Here is an 11991-nt window from a genome sequence, read left to right as displayed (position 1 = left end):
CCTGAGCAAGAGCGAGACCCCGTCTCTACTATAAATAGAAAGAAATTAATTGGCCAACTAATATATATAGAGAAAAAATGAGCCAGGCATGGTGGCGCATGCCTGTAGTCCCAGCTACTCGGGAGGCTGAGGCAGGAGGACTGCTTGAGCCCAGGAGATTGAGGTTGCTGTGAGCTAGGCCGACGCCAGGGCACTCACTCTAGCCAGGGCAACAAAGTGAGACTCTGTCTCAAAATAAATAAATAAAAAATAAATAAAAGAAGGAGAGGCCAGGCGAGGTGGCTCACGCTTGTAATCCTAGCACTCTGGGAGGCCGAGGCGGGCGGATTGCTCGAGGTCAGGAGTTTGAAACCAGCCTGAGCAAGAGTGAGACCCCGTCTCTACAATAAATAGAAACAAATTAATTGGCCAACTAATATATATATAGAAAAAATGAGCCGGGCATGGTGGCGCATGTCTGTAGTCCCAGCTACTCAGGAGGCTGAGGCAGGAGGATTGCTTGAGCCCAGGAGTTTGAGGTTGCTGTGAGCTAGGCTGACGCCACGGCACTCACTCTAGCCTGGGCAACAAAGCGAGACTCTGTCTCAAAAAAAAAATAAAAAATAAAAAAAAATAAAAGAAGGAGAGAAACGAATGATGGACAAGAAACTATGGATGACGGACAGTATCTTGAGCGGGCTCCAAAGTACAGCTGTGTGCTTCTGTGCTGGCCACCTTGTCTCAAGCTATTTTTTTTTTTTTTTAAGTGTTGGTCCTACTTTTCTATTTGAATCTGCTCTGTGTTACACGACCTAAACTTGAGATTCATTTGAATTAATATCATATGATTAGCCAGGCTTAGTATTCTAAAGATGGTATGGAAAGAGGAGTTTTGACTGGGCCTGAGGAACTCCGGGCAGTCTGGAGCATGCTCCGTAGATATCCACGGGTAGCTCGGCAAGAGTGGCAGAGCTGTAGCGCAGCCTGCAGAGAAAGGTGTTGGGAGTTGAAAAATGTTTGGAGAATAGGTGGGAATTTGGGGAAAAGAGCAGTCCAGCTCTTTCTAGATTCTCTCGTCAGTTTTACCTGTCAGCAGGGAGGGTGCATTCTCATTTCCCCTCTGCCACATGACAGGGGCTTCATCTTGTGGGACTGCCTGGGACTGGGTAGGTAATGAGTCTCATCCAAGTAGCAAGATCACTTGGCTACAGAGATACAGTCACGCTCTTCGTCAACTTAAAGACGATAAAGCTGGCATTTTGATCTGCATTTGCCTGTCTCCTGCTTCTTATTTCTCTATTAGTTCAAGCTTGGGTGGGAAAACAAAGGTGTTCTTTATTCACCCCCTAAAACATCCATACTCAATAAATAATTAGTTCTCAATAAATAGTTGTTGAGTAATTAAAGAACTTTGTACAAATTCTCCTCATCCCATCTCGTCTGGCTTGGTCCAGGAGAGCACCCATTTGAATTGCAATCTCTAAAGCAGTAGCCTGGTATGGTGTCTCTGGTAGAGAGAAGAAGCCGGGTGGTTTGTCTGCATATGTCCTTGTCCCCAAAGTCAAGATCTCTCGCACAATGAGGTGAAGTTAGGGTAGAATTTTCCCCAAGTTTCTCTCCCAAGAGATTTAAAATTCTCAAAATGGAATTATGGGATCACATAGCAGAAATATTGAGAGAGTGACCCACTGCTCAGGGCTCATTAAATATATCAATTTGAAAGGGCTTGGAATGTTTATCTAACGGATAAAAAGGATTCCCAGAAGAACAAGATATTTACGAGATGCCAGAGTGTCGGCCCACACGTTAACTAACTTCAGAGACAAATGCACCAGGTCAATGGAGTGATCTGGCCGTCAGCGCCTTAACCAACCAGTTATTACTAGAAGTGAGACAGTTCACTGTTAGGTACCTTGTGACGTGATGGAATCTGAAATACCCAACATCACGTATGAACATTTTTTTTTATTTTGGCATATTATGGGGGTACAGATTTTAAGGTTTCAATAAATGCCCTTTCCCCTCCTCCCCCCACAAGTCTGAGTCTCCATCATGACCATCCCCCAGATGGTGCACATCTCACTCATTATGTATGTATATGCCCACCCCCTCCCCCCTCCCACCTGCCCAATACCCTATTACTGTAGCACCTATGTGACCACTTAGGTGCTGCTCAGTTAATACCAGTTTGCTGGTGAGTATATGTGGTGCTTGTTTTTCCATTCTTGGGATACTTCACTTAGTAGTATGGGTTCCAGCTCTAACCAGGAAAATATAAGCTGTACTATATCACCGTTGTTTCTTAGAGCTGAATAGTACTCCACGGTATACATATACCACATTTTATTAATCCATTCTTGGATTGATGGGCACTTGGGCTGTTTCCACAGCCTTGCAATTATGAATTGTCCTGCTATAAACATTCGAGTGCAAGTGTCTTTTTTGTAGAGTGTCATTGGATCTTTTGGGTAGATGCCCAGCAATGGGATTGCTGGATCAAATGATAGATTCACTTGTATCGCTTTAAGGTATCTCCATATTGCTTTCCACAGAGGTTGAACTAGTTTGCAGTCCCACCAGCAGTGTAGGAGTGTACATATGAACATTTTTGCCAGAAATATTGAACTTAAATCAAATTAAACCTCTCTAGACTTAATATCTAGAGAGGATAGACAAGTGAAATTGCAACATAAGGAAACAATCAGAAAAATCCAGAATGCAGCTGGCATGGATGTTCAAAAAAGTCTATGTTTTGGGAGGAAATGGAGAAGGAAGTGTTAATTGTGGGTTAAAAGAGATACACACAAATGTAATGTGTGAACTGTGATTGGATCCTGGCTTGAACAAATGTGGCTATAAAAGACATTTTTGGAATGAATGGGGAAATTTGACTATGGCTGGATATTAGATGATATTATGAAATTACTGTTAATTTTCTCAGATGTGACAATGGTATTGTGATTTGTAGGAGACTGTTCTTACACTTGGGAGATGCAAGCTGAACTATTCAGGTGTGAAATTTCACGATGTCTGCACCTTATTCTCAAATGGTTCAACAGCAATAACACCAAAAAAAGAAAGGTACAAATATGGTAATTATTAGATCTAGATGGAGGGTAAGAATGTATTCATTGTGCTCTTCTTTTGAAATTTTCATATATATGAAATATTTTGTAAAGCCTGAGCAATACAGTGAGACCCTGTCTCTACAAAAAATATAAAAATTAGCCAGGCGTGCTGGCGAGTGCCTGTAGTCCCAGGTACTCGGGAGGCTGAGGCAGGAGGATCGCTTGAGCCCAGGAGTTGGAGGCTGCAGTGAGCTATGATGATGCCACTGCACTCTAGCCTGGGAGACTGAGACCCTGTTTCAAAAAAATTGTAATAAAAAGTTGGAGGAGAAAAGTCTATAAAACAAAACCCAAAAGTGCCTTCAGGTATCTGGGATCGCTTTCCAGAAAGATAGCTCTGTCCTTTCCTAGCATAGTCACATCTTGTCACAGACTTTATGTATGTGTTTTTGCATAAAAGCTTATTCACAGTGGGCTGCAGAAGTGGCTCAGCAGTGCACAGACCCCAGCGACAGGACGCCAGGCCCTTCCTGCGCAGACACGCTCATTCCGTGGAGCCCAAGGAGCTGTCTCAATGGAAGTAGGGATGGTAAGAAGAACGAATGCATGGTTATGATTTGTGTGTTGCTCTTTGTTACATAAAAAGTGTGATTGCTAAGTTCATCGTTGTGGGAAATGTTACAAGACAAGGTTTCAAACCTTTAGGAAATAGTATAGTGCCGTTCAAAGAATGCTCTAAAACAACCTCCACACTGCTGTCCAGCCTGCTGCCGGCATGTCTTTGTTTCCGGTTTCTGCCTCAGAAGCCTGTTGATGTGTGAAGACCGTGAAAGACACTTGCAAGTGGCAGATATTCCCCGCGGCCAGGTCAAGGGCGTACCCTTCCACTTCAGGGCGAGGAATCCGCTTTTGGACGGCTGCTGCTCTCCTGAGCTGGGCCCAGAGAACACATTCAGGGGATCCTGCAGGGGTTGCCCAGCTCCTGACCCGAAGCCGATCTGGAAACTGGGCATCTTTGCCATGGAACTTTGTTTTTTTTTTTTTTTTTGAGACAGAGTCTCACTCTGTTGCCCAGGCTAGAGTGAGTGCCATGGCGTCAGCCTAGCTCACAGCAACCTCAAACTCCTGGGCTCAAGCGATCCCCCTGCCTCAGCCTCCCAAGTAGCTGGGACTACAGGCATGCACCACCATGCCCGGCTAATTTTTTCTATATATATTAGTTAGCCAATTAATTTCTTTCTATTTATAGTAGAGACAGGGTCTCGCTCTTGCTCAGGCTGGTTTTGAACTCCTGACCTTGAGCCATCCTCCCACCTCGGCCTCCCAGAATGCTAGGATTACAGGCGTGAGCCATGGAACTTTGTTTAATGAGGAAACCAGCAACCGCTCAGCTGGAGAAAACCAGAGAGCCTCATCCTAGCAGGAGTTTGCTGGAAACTCTCGGTAACTTTTTCCCGTGGGTAGAAGCATGAGTGTCTCAGTACCTTCAGCTAGATAAGCACCCCGGTGTCGGTCTTCTCTTTGCATCCTGTCAGTGCAGACGGGAACAGAAGGAGATGGACACCCACACATCCGCAGAGAAAGGGTTGGGAGCACCCTCATCTTCAGACTACTTGTGCCTTTACTCCCCCTCTCTGTCCTCCCTCCCCTTTGCCCTTGTCTGGAGCCAGCCTTTCCCCTTGTGTCCCAAGCCCACCTCTGGCCTCCTTAAAGACCTGCTTCTTCAAGCGTCCCTCTCTCCTCCTTGCCTTGTCACTTTCTTTATCTCTGCTACGCCATTCTTCGCAGTAGCCAACCGGTCTCACAGCACCTGACCCTTACAGAGAGCTGCGCCCCTCAGGATTCAGCCCTCCCTTCTCCCGGCTCCCAGCCATCCGGCCATCCTCTGCAGCTCGGCTGGCACAGCACCTCTCGTCACCTCCCTGCAGACCCGCTTCCGTCCCTCCGCCCCATTGAGCTGCTGTTGTCAACGTTGCCAGTGGCCTTTAAGCTGCTGAGTTCCACAGTGGCATGTCTGCTTCCCTCAGCAGCATGCCTTTCAGATCGTCACTCTCCTCCTTCTTGAAACAGTGTTTTCTCGTTTTTCTTGATGCTAGACTCTTCTGGTTCCTCCTGTAGCATAGGAGATGCCACTTCTCATTTTTTGTGTGTTCTTTCTTCTCCCTCTCATTTCTAAATGTCCAGGGTCCTCATCTCGTGTCTATCTGCATAGTCTCCTGGGTGACCTCACCAATCCATGACTTTCGTACCTCCACATCCCAATGACTCCAAATCTATGTCTCCAGCCCTGACGTCTCCCTGGAACTCCAGGTTTGTATAACCAATTCCCAGCTTGATTAATATAGTGATAGATTAATTCCACTCATATTTATTGATCACCTGTAAATAAATGCCAGATACCACTCTGGGTTTGGAGAATAGCTACATCACTTAAAAACAGACAAAAATAAGTGAATTAGATGGTGTCTTAGACACTGGAAAGTACTTAGAGAAAAATAAAGCAGGAGAGACAGGTAGTGAGTGTCAGGAAGGAATAAAATTGCAATTTTAAATAGGATGGTGGCAGAATGTCCTCCTGAGAAGGGGACATTTGAGGAAAGACGTGGGCTGTCTTGGGGAAATAACAATTGAGGCAGGAGGTATAGTGACAGTAGAGTGGCAGGTGTGCCTTTGTGCACTGGGGACCGGGGGGGGGGGGGGGGGAGGCGAGCGGAGCGGCAGCCCAGTGAAGGGGGCAGAGTGGCAGGAGAGAAGGTCAGGGAAGAGACGCAGGGAGGGGCGCACCCCGTGGAGCCCGCTCAGCCACACACGGTGACACTTTGGCTTTTACACAGACTGAGATGAAGACCTACCGACAGTTTGAAGCAGAAGAGTGACTTACTTTTTAGAGGCTTCCTTTGTTTGCTTTATTGAGAATAGACTCTAAGGGACAAAGATGAGCCCGGGAGCCTTTTTTAGCAATTTAAATGGCAACGGTGACTTGGCTCATAGGGTAGCGGTGAAGACGGTAAAAGGTTTCAGATCATAGATACATTTAGAAGGTAGAGGCACTAGGATTTGCTGACAGATTAAATATGGGATGAGGAAAAAAAAGAGAAGAATGAAAGACGACTCAGGTATCTTTGGACTCGGCAATTGGAAGGATAAGTTGCTACCGATTAGGATGGAGAAGATAGTGGGTTGAACATGGTTTTGAGTCAGGTTGAAACAAATAGAAATGCAGGCAATTCCATTAAATTTGAATTTCAGCTAAACAACAAATACTTTAGGATAAGTATATTACATGTAACATTGCTTATATTTACATTTTAAAATATTCACTGTTGTTCTAATTTAACTGGGCATCCTTTATTTTATCTGGCAAATCCTAGTTTGGAAGGAAAGTTTAAGTTGTGTGTTAGAGACGTTGCATAGGCAGTTGGATGTGTGGGCCTGGATTTCAGGGCAGAGGTCCGGCTGGCCTGGAGATTAGAATTGGGAGACAACAGTAGTGTAGCCTAGAAAGCCGTGAGGTTAGAGGAAGTCTCCAAGGCAGTGCGTGTGGATAGCCGCTGGTCCAGCAAAGGAGTGGGGCCACGAGGAAGGACCAGCAGAGAAGGCTGAGGAGGAAGGGCCGTGTGGCGGGAAGGACATCAGCATGTCTACTCGGGTATCTAAGATTTGAGATGACCCAAGCACAACCCCCGACTTCTCCACACAGCCCCTCTCAAATTCTGTTTGCCCCCAAATCCATCTCAATTCAGGATAGAACTGCATTCATCTGGTAACAGAGGCCAGATATCTAGGAATTATTTTTAATTGCTCTTTCCTTCATGCCTACCTGTATCCAGTCCAACAATAAGTTCTATCTCCTGTACTTTCAAGACATGCTCCAAATCTATCCACTTCCCTCCAACTCCACCACTCCGGTCATCCTCCAGCCTCCACTGCCTCTCAGCTAAACAACTGCAAAGCTTCTTTTTCTCTAGGCATGCTCCACGTGGCATCCTGAATGATTTCAATATATGTTATAGGTATGTGGGCTGGGCACAGTGGCTCTCTGGGAGGCTGAGGTGGGAGGATTGCTTGAGGTCAGGAGTCCGAGAACAGCGAGAGCAAGACCCAGTCTCTACTAAAAATAGAAAAATTAGCCAGGCATCATGGCCTACGTCTGTAGTCCCAGCTACTCGGGAAGCTGAGACAGGAGGATCCCTTGAGCCCAGGAGTTTGAGGTTGCAGTGAGCTAGGCTGATACCATGGCACTCTAGCCCGGGCAATAAAGTGAGACTCTCTCTCAATAAAATAAAATAAAATATGTTATACATGTGTGTGTATAAATATATATATTTAATATATATACAAATATATATATACACATACACAGTTGACCCTTGAACACTTGGGGGTTTGGGGTGCTGGCCCTTATGAAGTTGAAAATCCACGCATAATTTTTGACTTCCCCCAAAACTGGATGCCTTACCAATAACGTATCAGTTGACTGACATATTTTTTGTATGTGTGTTATATACTGAGCTCTCCCAATAAAGTAAGCTAGAGAAAAGTAAATGTCATGAAGACAATCATAAGGAAGAGAAAATAGGTTTACTATTGATTAGGTGGAAGTGGATCATTATGAAGGTCTTCATCCCCTCCACACGCATGTGGACCTGTGCAGTTTGAACCCGAGTTGCTCAAAAGTAAAGATGAGTTTGATGTTAAGGTAAATCCTCTCCTTCCAATCTTGCAATAGCATCTCCTTGACCGCCACAGTGACCAGACTATGCAGGGGGAGCCAACAGGACTCCATTTTAATAGTTCCGGCAAAGAAAGGGGGCTTGACCCGGAGCAATGGGATTGGTTTGGGGAGCAGGGAGTATATGGGACACAAACAGCAGAGAAATCTCAGACAAAGATGCAACATGGTTTTGTTGCTTGCTTTCTTCCTTTAATTCTTTATGGGTCTTGATTTTTGATCACAGATAATGAAGAATTATGTGAAAAGGCAAGGCTGCAAACTTTTGTCTCTCAAAAATAAAGAATGGGCTTTCCGTTGATTAGTCTCTATCTAGGCAGTTGGTCATTGAAAGCCACAAATTCTGAACAGCCATGCTGCGAGCTGTTTGTTCGTTAGTTTGTGGACAAGGAAATTTTAGAACGAAAATACAGATATTAGAGACAAAATATCGAATGAATGCAGCAATCGGGCAGCAACGTGCTTTCCCCCACCAACCTGCAAATCCTCTTAGGTTCTCTCAGTTTAGCCTTCGGGAGAAACTACCTGGGCAACAACTATGTATTATTCACAATGTCACAATGTCCCCACAGGGGTTTGTGATCACGAGGAAAAAGTGACAACAATTTTTAAATAATTTTTAAAGATTGTTTTTTGGGTTTGTCTGAAAGGGTACACAAGAAACTAGCATCACTGCCGGGCTCACGGGAAGGCAACCAAGGGACTGGCGGTCAAGAATAGGGGGAGATTTATTTTACTCTACGCTTTTTTATATATTTTGAATCTTGTATTTATGTACTACCTACTCAAATAGAACTCATTTTTATAAAATGACAGCTTGAGAAGGCCAGAAAAATTAAATCTTATTTATTTACATTTCCTGGAATTATATATGCACACTTTAAATATTTTTTTTCCCAAAATGGCAAAACGTTTTACAGACTGCTGAATGCACGCATGGTCCTGGGCGTAGAGTTGGGGGACTGTCCCCGGGACTGAGGGCAGCAAGTCCTGCCCGTGGAGGTGGCCAGACCAGGGCAGATCCGGGTGCCGTGGTGAGCTCCGGTTCTCTCACCTGCCAGACATGAGCCCACACGTGGTGATCTCTGTGGCCCTTTCCAGCTAGAACATTCCATGAATGCCTATGCCCGCAAAGTGAAAAAGTATCTTTTGACCTTTCTTGCAGAGGAGCTGCCTCGGTCGGCATTGCCCAGGAAATCTCATCTCAAAGCCCGGCTGAGGGTTTGATCTCAGAGCTCGGCCCGGCGAGCCCGGCCAGCTCCTCGCACCCGGGCGGGCGGTGGATTTGCTGAGCGGCTGAGACACGCACGGCTGCGGCTTGCCTGTGAGCTGCGGGCCTGCACTTGCCAGCCCACATGGGCTGAATCTGAATCTGAATATTAATTCCACCCTCAGGAGCCAACACATATGGAAAATATTAATGCTTCCTTCAAATGGAAAAAAAAATTTTTTTTTCCCTTTTGGAAGCAGATTTTAAAAGAAGATTCTAGATGCTGTACTGTGAGAAGAAAAAGTCATGTTTCCAAATGCTGGTAGAGTCATTGTATTATTAGAAGCAGAGAAGAAAACTAGTGTTTATTTAAGGGAAGAATACAAACCAAGTCGGGCTTTTCCGGTCGGTAGCTACGAGCTGTCAGCTCTGACAAATGGAGCGTACCATCTCCTCGAGACCAACCCGACATCATTGGGGCCACCAGGATCCGAGTGTCGTTTCATCCCTGCAGAGCCTGCTGGGCTGAGACAGTCTTGGGTTCTTCACCCCCGGCCCCTATAGAACCTTTCGGTACACTCGTTTCAAGTGTTGAACCTGGGCCAACCCTGCTAAGGCCATATCGAGTTAACACGTAAACACACAAAATCTCTGAGACCGAGGAGGGCACGTTCTCATGGTAACCGCGGCCTGCCTGCGGCCTGCCTGCCTGTCTCTCCCCGAAGCTGTCAGCTGCGTTTGCTCACAGCAGTGTGGAAGGGACTTGGGGCTGAGTTCTTGTTAAGGGAGGGTCCGTCCAGAGCCCCTTGAAGGCGTTTAATATAAAATCTTTATGCCCAGGAAATCACATCTAACATTTCTGCTTTTTGTTGCCCAAAAGTCTAACAAATGTAGTTAATATATTTAGGTAACAACTGGCCTATGTCTCTCTTGCTGCTCAGGGTCAGTTTGTCCTGAGTTAGACACTCAGGATGGGAAGTGTGGTATGAAGGCCAAGTGTGAAGAGGATTTACTCTGATATAGATTGGGTTAATTGGGTAAACCTCTGGATTTCTTAAGAGCTTCCCAAGAGGCCAGATTCGTTGCTAACAGAGTTGAGAATCTGGAATTCAGTCTTCTGCCTTCTGATCCGGGCCCTCTCTCAGGGCCACAAGAAGAACCAACTGGCCCCTCGGGAAGGTTGGGCATGGAGAGGCAGCTCAGGGCCGTGTTTGTTCTTGTCAAAGCCACAGACAAGCTTGCTGGTTTATAAGGGGTTGGGGCCAAAGAGAATAAGGGTGTTTGAGAAAGGAATATTCAAAGGGAAAAACATATTCATATGTGAACACAAATACCCAGACCATGGCTGGTGCTCTCTTACTGGCCTTGACAAGACTCTCTTGGGAGCAGTGAGGACTTTGGGACCCTAATGACCCTCTCCCCTAACTGTTCTTCAGTTCCTCTCCTTGTAATAAATAAATGCATAGAATTCCAGCTCTTTCTACCTCTGGGGACTCCATGCTCTGTGGAAGAGACGTCAGAAATTGGGGTTTCGGTGGGCATTTTGTTTCTGTTTCTTTTTATATACCATCATGAGAGTGAGTAGCCCCTTTCGCTTCCCAAGCAGATGGAAAGGTCCATCTTTTCCACAGATCAGATTCCACAGGTAAGGAGCAAAGCCTTGTTTTCTGTATTAAAAGTTATTTTGCTGCTGTGCAAAACGCACTGACGGTGTGCCAGAATGTGTGATGAATCATGCACTCATCCCACGGCCGACTCAATTATCCTCCTTCTGAAAGTGTGCAGTCTGTACCAAACAGTTGACACTGGGCTGTGTTTCTAGATTGTTTCCTAATTGTGCCATGTGTTCGTTTTTACACTCGAAGTGGACTGCATGCCTCTGGAAGGCAGAGATTGGGGTTTAATGTCTTTGAACTTGCAACGCAGCAATACTTATCCTTCCTAATGAACACGGTCACTGGCAGCGTTGGTGTTTTAAGAAAAACATGATAGTATAATACAAGTATCAACTAATTTGAGTTCTTTGGGTAAAGGCTGGGCAAAGCTGAAGGACGGTTAGTCAATTCATTCATCACTCAAGTCCCCAGAGGGCGGGGACTGTGTCTGTCATTATCACTGCCCTGGCACCCAGCCCACAGTTTGGATAGCGGCAGATACGAAATGGTTACTTTTTTTTTTATTTTTTGAGACAGAGTCTCGCTTTGTTGCCCAGGCTAGAGTGAGTGCCGTGGCGTCAGCCTGGCTCACAGCAACCTCAGACTCCTGGGCTCAAGCGATCCTCCTGCCTCAGCCTCCCAAGTAGCTGGGACTACAGGCATGCGCCACCATGCCCGGCTAATTTTATGTATATATATCAGTTGGCCAATTAATTTCTTTCTATTTATGGTAGAGACAGGGTCTCGCTCTTGCTCAGGCTGGTTTCGAACTCCTGACCTTGAGTGATCCTCCCGCCTCGGCCTCCCAGAGTGCTAGGATTACAGGCGTGAGCCACCTCGCCAGGCCTCGAAATGGTTGTTTTTAATTAATGAGTTAATGATTAAAGTTCTTGAGCTTCTATGATGTCTAAGTCTTGTGCTAAATGGCGAAGATACAAGGATAGTCTTCCCTCTTCACAAGCTTTCGGTCTGAGGAAGAAGAGAAATCGACAGAATTGCAAACAAATAATAATTGCTGTAAAATATGAAAGCAGCTATTAGAATTCCATTTAAAGTGCTTTGGAATCAAAGGAGGAAGCTGCTGGCTGTCCAGGGCAGTCAGTGAAACCCACATTTGAAAACACACGCACAGCAACGTCTGACGGGTGGTGAAGGGAGACTAAGAATTTGCCAGTGAAAGATGTGAAGAGGTTTTGGGCAGAGGGAACCACCGGACCAAGTTCAGAGAGCTGTGAAGTCTGTTTGCTGGGACACCAGTCGCTGTTCTGGAGACTGCAGGAGAAGCTGCTTTGAGGCAGGTGGAAGAGGTAAGACAAGGTTGGCACTCGTGAGGGGTTAGGATTGATC

Source organism: Microcebus murinus, chromosome 15, assembly GCF_040939455.1.
Source record: "Microcebus murinus isolate Inina chromosome 15, M.murinus_Inina_mat1.0, whole genome shotgun sequence".
In the NCBI taxonomy this organism is placed as follows: Eukaryota; Metazoa; Chordata; class Mammalia; order Primates; family Cheirogaleidae; genus Microcebus; species Microcebus murinus.
This window is presented reverse-complemented; position numbering follows the sequence as displayed.